Genomic DNA, 15,900 nt, shown 5'->3' on the forward strand with positions numbered 1-15,900 from the left:
AGGTAGAAGGGGTGCAGCAGTTGTGGTCTGTCGTGACAGGGCGGGAGCTTTTCTTGGAGCCTCAGCCAGAGTTTTTGAGGGTCTCACGGATCCGCCCTCGTTGGAAGCACAATCATGCAATGAAGCCCTTGCTTTGGCGATGGATCTCAACCTCAACTCTATATGCGTGGCCTCGGATTGTGCTGTTGTTATTTCCATGATAGGCTCAGATGTCCCCTGCCAGTTTGCCTCAGTTTTGAGTGAGATAAACCATAGGGCTAGTTTTTTTCCTACTATCCATTTTATTCATGAGAATAGGAAGCATAATTTCGAAGCGCACGCTCTTGCAAAAGCTGCGGCTTCTTTGTCTCCCGGGCGCCACCTGTGGCTTCTAAATACGCCCGACATCATCTGTATCCCTATGAACATCCAGATTTAATAAAGGTTACAGATGCTCAAAAAAAAAGGCCCAGCACACGGGTGGCGGAATGGGACGCTATGAACCTGTGCCAAAAGGAAAATTAAAAGATCTTCACAGATAGACAGGGCCCACAGAGCAGAGAGTCTTAGCGGCGATGGAGCGGCCAGGCGGTCCCACCTGTCGGCTACACGCGTAATTTTTACTAGGAAACCCGGCCTCCTTCAAAGTTGAAGACTGAAGGGTCGGGGGGCGGCGGCGGCGTGATCGCAAGAGGTTCCGCCCGCTTCCACAACTACGCAAGAGAAGAGGGTGGTTCGTCGGGACCCCAGGCCGAGAAAGAAGATGAGCTCCCACATGGAGAAATCCAAGAACAAAAGGGCCATGGCGGCCGTTCCGGAGGAAGTCGAGGCGAAGAAGAGGAATCCGGGGATGGAGGAAGAAGAGAAGAAGGACTCGCCTGCACTAGCACTACTTCCCATGCCCGGAGGGAGGCGTGGCTGCTTCATCGATCCCAGGTGGCTCACTGCCAAGATTGCAAAGGAGAAACTGGATGCCGCAAAATCAGGTCCGAATGGTTCCCCTCCCCATCCTCAGAATCCAATCAATTGCTAATTGTGTGTGATCGTCTGATAGATGCATATCATGTTCTTGTAGCAGCTCCCCCTCCCCCGGTGAAGATTCCTACGCTTGAGCACTTTAAACCCCCGACCAGGTTTCACACCCAAGCGCTTCTCCCCTTGCGTGAATCTGGAAGCAAGGCGGCGCTCTCCGCCGCTAAATCTCTTGTGGGATTTCATCATCTCTTGGTATGTATATGCTGCCCTCTGGGTTCAAGATTAGCTAGCTGGCTGACCAAATGCGTGGATAGTTTTACTACTGTATATAGCATTATAGCACTACCTCTGACTGTGAACACGTATCTTCAAAGAAATCGTGTGATGTTGTTTGATACTGTTGGGAACATGTGAGTGAATTGCAAGAAACCACCACATTTGGGGCTTATCTTGCAGAAAACAACGTGGTCGCTAATCATTTGCAAAAGCCACCGCGGATTCAGTAACAGTTTTGCAGATTGCACTGAACATGTCATTTGGCTCGGTTGAGGGCGTTTCCGACATATGGGGCCCAATATGCGTGACATGGCGTAACGGACGCGCTGACGGTGCCGTTTGAGCGTACATCTTGTCGAGCCGGACCGACCGACCGACGGCGCCCGACCAGACCAGATCTGCTCCGTCCTCTCCCTCCAGATCCAATCCATGGCGACGACGAAACCTAGTGGCGTGGACGGCGGTGGGGGAGTTGCTGCCGGTGGGGATGCTCCGGGATCCACCGGAGTTCTGCGGGAGCTCCAATCCGTCGAGCGCGCTGCCTCTTCCTCAACCGCCGTCGCCGCCGAAGTCGTTGGAATACGCGGCGGCTACTGCGTTCGCCCAGGCGGTGAAGGCCAATCCGACGGGCAGCCACCATTTTGCCTCCTCCTTCGGCGGTGTGGAGTAAGTCATCCTCCTCCTCCTTTGTCATTTCCCTGATTGGTATTCTAGGGTTAGGGTTGTAGTGTTAGGGTTCTATGGTTGGTGTTCTTGGGTAGTTGTAGTACGGCTAAGGTTGTAGTGTTAGGGTTCTAGCATTAAGGTTAGTGTTAGCTGTTAACTGAATTTTCAGTAAACTGTTAACTGTCTACTGAATTTATTGAACACTGTATATTGTTAACTGAATTTTATGAAGACTGTTAAGTGGATTTTAACACTGTTAACTGAATTTTTGTTGCCAACAATTTTAACTCTGTTAACTGAATATTGTGAACACTGTTAATTGTTAACTGAATTTATTGATAATTGTATGCTGTTAACTGAATTTTGTTTACACTGTTAACTGGATTTTAACACTCTAAACTGAATTTCTGTTGTCACCAATGAGACCTCTTAACAATAATTGTGAACATTGTTAAATGCATTTTATCTGAATTTGTAGCTTGGATGATGAAGAATGGGAAGTGAGGTTCCATTTCCTAGACAGAGATAACTTAGAAAGAACAATCTGTTTATCAGACATAACCTTCTGGAATCTCATTGCCCTAATAGAGGTAGAAGGCTATAGTTCAAGGGATTTTATGTATTATGTTAGAGATCCAGGAGCTGGGGTGTCAGGAATGGAAGAATTAACTGATGATGACAAGGTTGAAGAAATGTTGGATCACATAGCTAGTAAAGGAAAGAATGTTGTTAACATTACAGTTATGAGAAGTGATGCACCTAGACCAGTTGATTTGAACATTGGTCATGCTTATGAAGAGCAAGTTCCTTTGTCAGAAATAGGTGTACCAGTTGTCTATGAGGTAGACAATTCAGGAGTTCTTTTCCCCAGTCCAGTGAAACCCCAACCACAGCCAGTCCAAGTAATGAACACACAGGAGAGCTCTTGTTTGTTGAAGCAAAAGGGCCCAAGTGAACCTGAGTTTGCTTTGGACAATGGTAATGAGAGGCATGAGTATTTCATGGAGACAGACCAAGAGCAAGAGCACATTGAGCAGATGATGGAGCAGAAAAGAAATGAAGAAATTTAGAGGTATAGGAGTAATATGATACAAAGAGAGAAGTACAAGGCAGCAAAAAGAAAACTCCCACAGCTGCTTACTGAGGAGTTCACTGATAGTGAAAGTGAGGATGAAGATCTTGAAGATGAGGACATATTGGCTAGGTTGGAGGCAATGAAGAGGCATAGGGATGATCCACTACATCACTTTGAAGGAGACACTGATGTAGAAGAGCTATATGGGCCAGATGAGGAGGAGGAGAATGAAGGAAGAGATGAAGAGGAAGGACAAGAGGAGCCACTAGATGAGGGCTTGAGAGGAGGAAGCAGTGTAGGAGGAAGCAGCAGCACATGAGGAAGTAAGAGGAGGGGAAAGGGGCCAACAACAAGATCCCATGCAAGTTTGGATCAAATCATATAGCAATACTAGGCACCTTCACCTGATGAGGAGAGCAACCCAGGTGACTTAAGTCAGGAAGAGAATGATTGTGCTCAGCTTCCACCATTTAAGCTACCAAATGGTAGGAAGAGCAGGGCCAAAAAGAATAAAGTTAGGGTTTGGTATGATGAGGAGAGGGAAAACCCACAAGAACAATTTGTCAAGCAACTTTGTTTCCTAGATGTCCAGCAGTTCAGGAGGGCACTCCTTACATTTCATATCTCACAAAACAGGAACTACTCATTTCATAGGAATTTCTCAGATAAAGTTATTGTAGTTTGCAGTACAGATGACTGTCCTTTTTTCATTGCTGCTTCCAAAATTGCACATGAGAAGACATTTTGCATGAAGAAAATGAACTTGTACCACAACTATCCTGCTGTTGGAGAGAGCACCAAAGTCACTGCAAGATGGTTGGCACATGAGTGTGAGCAACAGTTAAGGTCTGACATAAACACACCAGTCCAGGCAATAATTGACAATTTGAAGAAAAAACATGGAATTGAAGTGTCCATTCACATGGCCTACAGGGCAAGGAAAGCAGCTAAGGAAGTTGTCCAAGGAGATCAGAGGGCACAATACACTAGGATAAGGGATTACCTCCAAGCTGTGCTGGATACCAATCCTGGAAGTAGATGCATTGTGACAACAAAGCATTTAAAGCTTCATCCTAGCAAAAACCCTAGATTTCATGGCTTGTTCATGTGCCTCAATGCTTGCAAAGAGGGCTTCCTAAATGGTTGCAGACCCTTCATAGGTACTTGCATAATTATTTTCCCAACATATTTGCCATTGCTTTTGTTTATGTTTGGTGCTAATGTGTTATGTTTGGTTGTAGGTGTTGATGGTTGCTTTGTTAAGTTGACAACAGGGCAACAAATATTGGCTGCAACTGGAAGAGCTCGCCGGCAACAACCGCAAGCTGCGCGCGCAGTACAGGGAGATCGCGCGCTGGTTTCCCAGCGCGGCGATGCTGAGGAACCATGCCCGCGGCCTGGTGAAGGTGATGACACCTGCCGAAAGGCAGCGTGCATTCCCTGCCGGCTACACCGTCCCGCCGGCGACCATTCTCCTGTGGGCGATGCGCGAGGTGCAGCGCTCCCCCGACCCTAGGCAGCGCGCCCGTTGGTGGATGTACCGCTCATCCACCACGCCGCCGACCGCCGCGGATGACATCACCGACGCCGTCCTCGCTCTCCCAGCCCCCATCAACAACGCCTACTGGGAAAGGCGCAATCCATGGGTGCTCGGGCCAGACGACGACTCTGACGCCGAGTCGGAGTCCTCTGACGACTACGACTCTGACGAATCTGACGGCTACTCCTCTGACGACGAGGTGGACGAGGTCGTCGTACTCTCCTCCGACTCCTCTGACGACGAGCCTGGTGTGCAGCTCCTGGCGCCCGTCCTCCACGCCGTCGAGGGGCAGAAGAATAGCCCAATTGATGTGGATAAGCCGCCGGAGGTCGCCGACAACCCAGAGCTCATCGTCGTGAAGCAAGAAGAGGAGGGCGGCGGTGAAGATGTGGTGGAGCCAGCGCCGGCCAAGAAGAAGAGGGCGGCGGTGAACAACAATGACGTGCGGCGCTCCCTACGCCTGAAGATGCTGAAGAAGGAGGAGTGACATGCTGTCTTCAGTTTCGTCAGAAGAAGAAAAAGTTCAGTTTCGTCAGTATGTTAGTTTGCCAGTTCTATCTATGTCAGTTGTATCTATGCAGCTACTATCTAATTAGTATGCCACTATCTATGTAAGACTATCTATGCAGCTACTATCTATGTTAGTATGCCACTATCTATGTCAGACTATCTATGCAGCTATTATCTATGTTAGTATGCCACTATCTATGTCAGACTATCTATGCACTATGAATTTGCTATCTATGTTCACTATCTACTTGCTATAATCCAAGCTATTAATTCATCACAAACTGAACTTAATAAAAGCTGATAATTCATCACAAACATAGTACACTCACAAACAACATACAATCCAAGGTTCATTGCTACAGACATAATAGAGTTCACCACAATAAAGCTTAACACATTACAAGCTTTCCTCCATAGCTACTACAAAAGACATCATTGACACACATGGTCAGACAGCAACACAAATTAGTCCTCATCACAAATAGCCTTAATCTGGTGAAGCTTCCTCTTGTTGCTATCACCTGCTGTCTTGAGCTCAACAATGCAGGAAGCAAGAGTACTCTTCTCCATGGTCAACTTCTCCTTCACTTTCATCAGCTCAGCAATGCAACAATCCAGCTTATCCTTCTCTTTCTTTAGGTCATCCTTCTCTTTCTTCAGGTCAGCATAGCAAATCTCCAAAGTCCTCTTATCAGAGCTCAACTTTTCCTTCTCCTTAAGATGGTTGAACTTCAAATTCCTAATGACAGTGGCTTGAGCTACATGAATTTGCTTTAACTGGTCAACAACAGCCTTTAATTTTTTTATCTCAGCATCCTTTGTCATGCTGCTTTCCACACTAACTGAAATGTTGTCAGCATCATTCTTCTGGTTTACCTCAGGCTGGCTATTCTTATAATCCAAGAGGTTGTTCACATCTTCAACAAGCTTCTCATATGTCTCCTGCAACTCTTTTTTCTGCTGTGTGAGATTGTGTACAGTGCTTGCATGCTCCAGACATGCCATCCTGTTTTCATGCTGGCTATGCTCATACATAAGCCAGAGCTTATGAATAGCATTCTGCAGATGCTCTGGCCAATGCTCATCTACCCACTACACTAATCCACAATTTGCAACACCCTACAATAGAAAAAATCAGTTCAAAAATACAGATATTACTTACAGATTCAGTTAAATAGCTGATTCTGTTAATGTACCAGAATCACATTCATTTAATGATGAATAATTATGAAAACTACAACTAAGAACACTACCTATGAATCCTAGAACTAAATTCAGTAACTATAAACCCTAGAACATGAGCAGTAACTATGAACCCTAGAACATGAACAGTAACTATGAACCCTAGAACAGGAACATTTACTACAAACCCTAGAACAAGAATTGGAATGCTGCAAACACAACTTAAAACTTACTTCAGTGGCACAAGCAATGAACCTCCTACCAGTGCTTATCCCCTCAAATGCAACATACTTCCTCCCTGGATTCCCATGCTCATAAATCACATTCAAGTCGTCAGCAAGACCCTCGAACGACGGCTCATCAATTGTAGCTGGGATCTGAGAAATCCAACAAAAACGTGTTCAAATTGAGCAAATGTTCAACCCTACAAACCCTAGAACAGAAATGAGGAATAGAATGTTCTGACGTTGACAGGGGAGTCGTCGGAGGAGATGTACTGCGCGGCAGAGCCGTCTGTGCTCTCACTGTCGGTCCAGGACACCATGGCGGACGGCGGCCGGCGGTGACCGGAGAGGAGAGGAGCAAATGGGAGGGGAGCGAGCGAGCGTGAGAGCAGAGAAATCGAGCGAGATGTAGTCGGGCGCGGGCGGTCTGTCTCTGGCGACCCGACCGCGTCTGTCTTAAGCAAACGGCGCCGTCAGCGCGTCCGTTACGCCATGTCACGCATATTGGGCCCCACATGTCGGAAACGCCCTCAACCGAGCCAAATGACATGTTCAGTGCAATCTGCAAAACTGTTACTGAATCCGCGGTGGCTTTTGCAAATGATTAGCGACCACGTTGTTTTCTGCAAGATAAGTCCCAAATGTGGTGGTTTCTTGCAATTCACTCGGAACATGTTGACGATTCTGATTAGCAGAGCCAGGCAAAAGAGATTGTCAAACCAAAATAAAATAAAAATATGAAGATAGGCGTAATGTTCTTTTTTATAAATATTTTTACCAACATATAATATGAAAATCCAACTTGTTTGGGACTGATAGTCGTCGTCGTTGTTGTATATACATACATGTGAAAATCAAACATCTGTTGGAGGCCATGCAAATGTCCAAAACAATATGCATTTATAAATGGGGTGACTATTAGTTTTTTTGCTTACCCCGTGTGCAACTGTTGTCCATTTAATTTACCGCTACATTAACAGTGTTATGTCAATTGAATAGAACATAAAATAAACACTAGGTCTTAAGAAAAGATTATTATGACGTATTAAAGTTTCCGCAAGTCCTTCGGCATTCCATCTTCTGACCAATATCCTTTTTTCAGAGATGATTTTCCAACTGGTACTAAAATGTGAACATCGATGGGTCAGGCATAAACCTTGTGTTCTCTATTTGTGTTCCATGATCGGCCACATTATGGTTGTACGGCAACTGTATTTTTCGTTAGTGCCATATCATGAGTCTAGTTCCTTCCACACGCTCATCTAAGTATAGTTATCTTTCGTTGAAAGATGCTAAAACTAAAACATCATTTGACCATTCTACTTTCTATTTCCTCCTGTTTTTAACTTCTTATCAAACATGAAGTGGTTTGCTAATTTAATTAAATATAGTTTTATTCCACATCTCTTTTTTGTTGCATTTCATATATAAATCCGACCGTCTTTTATAAGTTGATTCCGAAAGTTAGTATTGTAATAAATTTTGTGTGGAGTATGTATGAAAAATCAAATTTGCTGATTTTCTTATGCCTCTTATTCCAATTTGTTTCACCTTATAAGAAATACATTTTTTGAAGGAAAACTATAAGAGAGACTCTACTCTATAAATAGAACCTAAATTTGCATGCATGAGGAGTTAAACTATGGTGGTGGGCTTGTTCATCCATTCAACCAGCCAACTGAGCTAGCTTCTATTGCATTGATTGCCGGTGTGGAATTTATGTGACTATCTCTTTTTTTGTGGGCATTTTTTTTTGTAAATCTCTGACAGGTGGCTTTATATGCGTACATATGTATTTGTTATTTTGAAAGTTTAGATTGTTTTTTATAAACTTGGTCAAACTTTATAAAATTTGACTTAGGTAAAAGCTAATATGCGGAGTAAATAAAAATATAGGGAGTACAAAATATGTATGTATATACCCTGTTGCGAGTAAATTTCTTTTTCTTACTATTCTTATCCCTGTCTTATATACTATTATTGCATTTGCTTTAGAACTCTACTTACTCCCTCCATCCGAAAAAGCTTGTCACAAGCTTGTCCTTCAAATGGATGTATCTAGCACTAACTTGGTGTTAGGTACATTTATTTGAGGGAGAAGTTTTTACGGAGGGAGGGAGCATTTATTTACCTGTGCAAGTTCATCTCCTTCTATAATTGGCTACTTGTAGTTGCCTAGATGTGTACATGTTGAATCCGTATCGGTCTAAATATATTGTTTGAATGTCTCTTTCTTTTCTTACTATATATATGACGCTATTAACCCTGTTTAATTTATTTTGTCATGTATGTCTAATTAGTTAACACTAGCCATTGCTTTTCTACTACTTTAACAATAATATAACTGATAGATTGATTGATCGTCCCACAAATTGATGTATATACTATTAATCCCTGTTGTTATTTTTCTGATGTGTATGTCTAGTTAACCATGGCCATTCATTTTCTACTACTTCAGTAATATAATAGATAGATAGATTGTCCTGCAACTTGATGTATATTTTGCATTCATCTGGATAGATATAGGTAGCAAGCCTCTAAAGCGGTGCTCTGGTTTATTGATTGATTGGGATGAGGAGCAAAACCTGTGTTGTTTTGACAACTGCACATCTGATTCGCACAAAGGATTCTCCTGTCAATGTGTGGTTAGGCGGAGAAGAGTATACTTCCAATGCTGATGTGAGCCAATGTTCTCTCTTTTAACTTCTATGAGTATTTTTTTCATTTTAGTTGATTCCAAATCACATTAATAATTACTTGATGTAAGATAGTTAGTGTGAAATTGCATTTCTTTTGCTATTGGACTTCTCTAGTAACACAAAGAAGCAACAAATATGTTTGATTAAAAACATTTATGTACATCTAGATTTTTTTTGTAGGCATTACTCAGAATGTAATCTGATTCTTTCTCCAACGTTTTTAGGTCACTGTTCATTTACTAGATGGCACTAGTGAAAAGGGTCAGCTGCTGTACTACCAGACACACTATGATCTTGCTTTTGTGCGGGTTAAAGTGGACCAGCCTATCCAGTTGCCGTCTTTCAGTGAAGAAGTGACATTTGCTGAAGAAGTTCTTTGGCTAGGAAGAGACAATATGTTAGATCTACGGATAACTTATGGTAGAGCTGCATATCAGAATCCAGATATTGATGAGCGGTATCATTACATGTACTTTGATTGTGCAGATGATGATAACGACGACGATGAGGTAATATTTATTGTCACGAGATTGCATAATTGTTTAATGTTGTATATTGCAATATGTTATGACTATTTTTCTATGTTGTAGTATGACAGCGGAGGGCTAGTCATTAGCTTGGATGGAAAAATTGTTGGAATGTTCAACATTAGCTCGAGGGGGTCTTTCAAACCTTCTTCTATTTTGCTCAGTTGTGTGAATTTGTGGAAGAAATATGGGTGCGCTTCTCTCTATTTTCTCTCTCATGCAATTTAATCTACTACCCCTATAAAAGCACGAAAGGGCGGAGAACCCATTCATCCTATCCATCAAATCGTGTGATCTGACGGTCTACATTGCTCCAACGTACTAAACGTGTTTTATGCTTTAATTACCCACCATGCCATTAGCCTGTCCACTATCCTCTACTGCCTCTTTCAAAGGAAAACACAAAAAACAAAACCGATGCCTCCCGCTAACTAGCCACTAATCCAATGCACGCACGCATCACGCACGTTCTCCCCCGAAAACTAATCCCACTCAAATCACGTCCCCTCGATCTCGATACGATCAGTCTTGGCAAAACGCCTCCACCGCTAGGACGTCCTGCCGGGTCGGCGGCCGCTTCACACCGGAGGGCGCCGTTGGGGCATGTAGCGCCGCCCGCCGGGAGATGCCGTGGCCGTGTATGAGGACCAGCTGCCCCCGGGAGTGGTCGTGTCCGCTGGCAGCCACGCCGGAGGGCGTCATTCGTCGCATCGCCTCCTTGATGCCGGCCAAGAGAGCTCAGGCGCCGCTTGCCGCTGTGGCGACGGAGGTCCTTCCGGTCTCCATGGTGCGCGCATGGCGTCCTCCGCAAGGCGGGAGCAAACGCCATCACAAGGGCCTCTGGAACAGCACCGGTACACGTATATATCAAGACATTGAATTCTTCAGTGAGCAAGTGAAGCTCTGATCCCTCTGCTGGAGTCCATGGAGATGAATGTGTAAGCGCAGTACGGGGTCAACCCTGACAGGGAGGTGCTGGAGATCTTACAAGCTGAATCCAAGGCCAAGCAGGTAATAGATCTACAGTAACATCATACATGTTAAATTAACCTACGTTTGATGGATCGTTGGTTCATATCTAGGGGATATCAGGATGGATTGGAGTGTTTGTCTCCATTGAATTTTCTGCTGTTTGTGTTGATTTGAACCCTGAAATTGATGCATTTTGTTACCATTATGAAAATAGAAACCGAAGACTGGAGCACAAGCTAGCTAGCTTCTTCGTGCATGCTGCTACCTGCTAGCTAGCGACTACAGTTTGCAAATCATGGCCTTGCACTCTGTTTATGCGATGTCTGCATATGTACGAGATGCATGCACTTGCTTGCTGAGTTGCACTCGAGGCGTATTGATTATAGGTTACCTTGTGTGCAGGTACGGCCAACCACGAGCCCACACATACAGATTGAAGAATGAAGAACTGTATGAAATGTTACCGTCTGTTGGTGATAGTGCTTTGCATGATTTTAGGACTTAGTGGATACACGGATCTAAATTTGATAGATGTTTCTTATTTAGTTTTTGTTTCAAACGCATGCTTTAATTGATGAACACTGTTACTAAGGAAGGTCTTGTTCCAAATGCACATGCCTTCCATGTTTAACTCTGAACAGAATGAACTGCACTTGCTATAACCAGACTAAACTGAATGTATAGAAACATGTACAGGTTCCCCTATCCCGCTCGCCCCTCCGGCAATGGTCCGGCCACCCCAACAATGGTCCGGCCACCCGAGCACGGATCCAACATCTAACACGTGAATCCTCGCCGTCCCCATCCTCAACGAAGCTACAGGGAGCAGATTTTGCGGAATCTATCATTTTGTGTTACATTTGTTGCCATCCAAATATTTTGCACAGACACCTTAAATTTTGCTGCGTGTGAGCTATGCTAATTTAAATTTACATGACATTTTAATTTCATATTTCGAATTAAGATGCCATCATCACTTTTGGTTGTGGTAGCTCTACTCCACTTTGTCATTTCTTGATGTTTGGATTGACCATATCTTAATGTCCATTATTGCTAGCATTAGGAATTATATGCACATGAAGCTGAATTACAACATAGAAGACTTTGATCAAGATATACATTTTATATTTAGAAAAGATATGTAATAAGTCTTTTTATGTTCCCTCAGTAGTTATTCAATGTACCAAATTTATGAAATTTCAATTGATCAAGGGAGCATTGGTCTAATTTAAAAGAAGATTAGTAGCTTATTTGGTTCACGTATATTTAGAAGGGGCGGAGAAAATTTCTTGCTGAGCTTTTATTGTGTGTTGCACGTGCAAACTTATGTAATTAAAACTGTTGTGTTTTTAGTTAGAAATAGATGTATCCCGTTGGCATGAAACTATTTTCGATCTTCAAAACGAGCATTAGTAAAAACGTGCGTTGCACGTGCAAGCTTACTAGTAATCATAAACTATGTTTGAGTAAATAGGTGCAGTAAGTCATGTATATATTGTTATGTTTGAACAAATAGCTACAAGTAATAATTTATCAATGATGGTCTAGCTGGGCATGTTGAGACTTCAAAACAATTCATTATGCCAACCACTTGTTGGAAAGAAGATGATTACCTTACCATATACTCTACATGTCTTTACTATCCACTACTAGGGAAAAACTTATAGACAGACGCTTACTAGTAGCGTGGGTTTATACCCCTCGCTGCTGCTACTTACTAGTAGTGCGGGTTTATAGCCCTCGCTACTATTAAGTTGATAGTAGTAGCGGGGGTTTATAACCCTCGCTACTACTAAGTGGTCTCTGCTGTGCCCCCCCGAAACATGCCATAGTAGTAGCGAGGGGTATAAACCCACGCTACTACTAAGTTGATAGTAGTAGCGTGGGTTTATAACCCTCGCTACTACTAAGTGGTCTCTACTGTGCCCACCCGGGACATGCCATAGTAGTAGCGAGGGCTATAAAACCGCGCTACTACCATCGACAGACATATGTACACATAGCGTGCGGAGGCCCAAATCCAAACCCACACTCTTCTGATTCCCCTTCTCCTCCCACTCGCCATTCCCTTCCTCGCCCACCACCACTGCCGGCCTCGCACCTCGGCGCCACTCCAAATCTGGCGACCTCCTCTCGCAGACCCCTCCCCTACCCCTCCATCCTCCTTCTCCGCTATTGGAAGGAGAGAGAAACCAGCAGAGCGTCATCCACATGGCGGCGGCCAGATCCGCCATGGATGCAACCACTTGCACCTCCTCACCGGGTCAAGGGTCCCACGACAAGCAGCGGCAGGTCACCGAGATTCATCTAGGGTTTCAGGCGTCGGCACCAACTCCGGCGGCCACCGGTGAGTTCCTCCTCCTACTGCTCTCTATCTCTCTCTTCCTCTTTCTAATAAATTTCTCTTCTTTTGTAGCAGCAGTAGACGAGAGCTGCGGGCACAAGTTGGGTGGGGAAGCACCATCACCATGAACAACTTCATCCCCACCAGGACCAGTAGCAGCCATGAATGGAGAGGACGATGACGCCGAGCAGAAGCAGCCGCCATGGCTGCAATTAATTTTTTTAATTCTGAATTAGTTAGTAGTAGCGCGGGGCTCTGACCCGCGCTACAACTAAGTAGTAGTAGCGCGGGTGGCAACCGCGCTATTACTACTAGAAGTAGCAGTAGCGCGGGTACCACCAGCGCTACTGCTAAAAGTTATCTGTAGTGCCCTAGCAGTAGCGCAGCCCCCCGTGCTACTGCTAGCAATTACCCCGCGCTACTACTAGGGTTTTCCCTAGTAGTGATCGTTTACAGCTCAAGTGCAAACTGAATTTAATAGAGATCAATTGTGATAGGCGTCCAATTTATATCGAAATATGTTAATTTTTTTAACATAACATCATGGAAGATCCTTTTTGAGTCTTTTTCAACTCTTACTAATGTATCATTCCCGTTGAACTCTATTCGAATTGACATATTGCTTACTATTGGGTTCTTTTGCAACATGCTAGAAAGAAGTTGGATTCCGCTGAAGATGGCTCATTCAGAAAGTATAACTTGCTTGTGTATACCATGTTATAAAGATTTTAATGATTATTTGGTTTGGTATAGGCGCATCCCCCGGCCCCAACTTGGAATGACGTTTGAGGCCATCAAGCTTCTAGAGCCTGCTCATGTTGACAAGATATGGCGCATGTGCCACATTGATGATGGTCTTGTTGTTCAAGAGGTATATAGAGTGCCTTCCTGAATGTACTTACTTTCTCATGTGTATAGTGGTTAATTATTGCCAATTGAACCTTAGGTCTTGAAAGGATCTCCTGCTGATAAATTTGGAATCGAAAGAGGTGATATTGTTGAGTGTTTCAATGGAGAGCCCATTTCTAATACTGTTGAGGTGAGTGCATTAGATATTTGTAGGTTTCTAATGAAGTGACAATAAGTTACATCTGCGTGACATTGGGTAACTTCATGCTCTTGATTCTGTGTTTTTTCTGCAATTGTCAGTTGGAGAATAGGTTGATGAACACATGCAAGGGCCTTTCAGACAATTATAATGACCTTATTGAAGTTCATATTTCTGTAAGTTCAGTTCTTGATTGATCCTAATCTTATTACTAAAATGCTAGCACTAACAAATGTGTTATGCTGACTCCATAGGTTGGGGTTTTTCACACGCTTAAAAAACAGCGAAGGATTGGAGAGTTGACTGTAAGTGTATCAGATCTTGGAGAAGTTATTGCAAGAGGTACACATCTCCTATTTTAACCTAGTCCCATCTAAAAATTATCTTGGGGGTTAATTTGATTTATTCCTCTCCGAATTTCTAGAGATGAAAAAATGCCACTGCAGAAAAACGATTATAAAAAATGCCACCGCAACTTCCCCTATACTTTGAAATATGTTGTTATGCCCGATTCCACACTAGTACCGGTGAATAGCCTCTCGTATTTCGCTTCGTATGCCTGTAGATAGGATCCTTACCTGTAGAGATCAAATTTGCCCCAGCCTCTTACCACACATCTAGCTATCTCAAATCCCTAGCAGAAAACCCCAATCCGCTTCTCCCCCACACAGTCTGCACCCAGCCTCCAACCGCCTCTGCCTGACTTCTTCTATCCCGGCGACTTGCCGCCACTACTTGTGCTATTTCCTCAGTTAGCTCCCCGCATCCTACGGTCCGCAGCGATGAACTGCACAGTTTCTCCCCTGCCTGCTGACTTGGACTCATGCTCATGACAGCCCATGGGCTCCAACTACCTTCGCTGCCTCCCAATGTTCGAGTCGTCACGGGGAGGAGCTGCAGTTGTGCCTCCCCATTCGCCTGTTCTAGTCACTGTGAACTGCAGGTTGCTCCGCCCAGTCCTGTTCCATGTCTGCAATGTATATGCTGCAGCTTGCACAATTTGCTGCAATGCGGTGTTTTTCTATTTCAGGTAGCTAAGTCTGTTACCAAAAACTTGAGCATGATGACCATGATGTTGACATGTCCAGAAAGGATCAGTTTTTACCAAAAACTTGAGCATGATGACCATCATGTTGACATGTCCAGAAAGGATCAGTTTTTACCAAAAACTTGAGCATGACATCTACACATTTTACCAAAAAATTGAGCATGACTTTAGGTTGGAACAACTAGAAATCTACGAGTTCACACAATATAAAGCATCAGATTGGCAATAAAAGTTCCATGTTGTGTTGAGCATCTGGTTCACCAAATATTTCAATGTTCAAACATGCAACTTGAAGTTGACAATAAAAGCTCCATAATTCTTCACACACAAGTTCACAAAATACAAGTTCTCAGCACAAAATACAGTTGACAAGTTCTTGTGCAACGATCCATAAGATAAAACATAGTACCGAGTAAGAAGCAATGATATGTAAAACAAATTAACACGAGGGAAAACATTAGTTTGATGTTGGGTCTTCACCAACATCAGATAAGATCATAAGAGTTCCTGTTCGGGTTCGGGCTCATTGCATGTTTTCTTTGTATGGCCCACTCCTTTACATATTTTGCACTGACCACCTTTCTACCAGGTTCAAGAAAAATCTCCTAATTCTCTGCTTCTTAGGTCCGTCTAGAGTCCTTGGAGAAGGTGAGTGTACTTTGCAACCCAAGTCGACTTTCACTCAATTGTGTCTTATTTGTGAATCTGTCATGGATGGTGCTGACCCAGCATATGTTGCCCTAAACTTCTCAATGCTGTAAAAATTATCCACATGTGCTTGGATCTCAGCTCCCCTGATTGAGCAGATGAAGGCCAATTCATGAAGGCATGGCTT

The 15,900-nt window shown here is 43.7% G+C and overlaps 1 pseudogene; it reads left to right on the forward strand.

Moving 5' to 3' along the window:
* The first annotated feature begins 781 nt into the window (after positions 1-781).
* LOC123081704 (putative protease Do-like 14) lies at positions 782-15,889 on the forward strand (annotated as a pseudogene).
* Positions 15,890-15,900: the final 11 nt, after the last annotated feature.

Source organism: Triticum aestivum, chromosome 4A (genome assembly GCF_018294505.1).
Source record: "Triticum aestivum cultivar Chinese Spring chromosome 4A, IWGSC CS RefSeq v2.1, whole genome shotgun sequence".
Lineage (NCBI taxonomy): Eukaryota > Viridiplantae > Streptophyta > Magnoliopsida > Poales > Poaceae > Triticum > Triticum aestivum.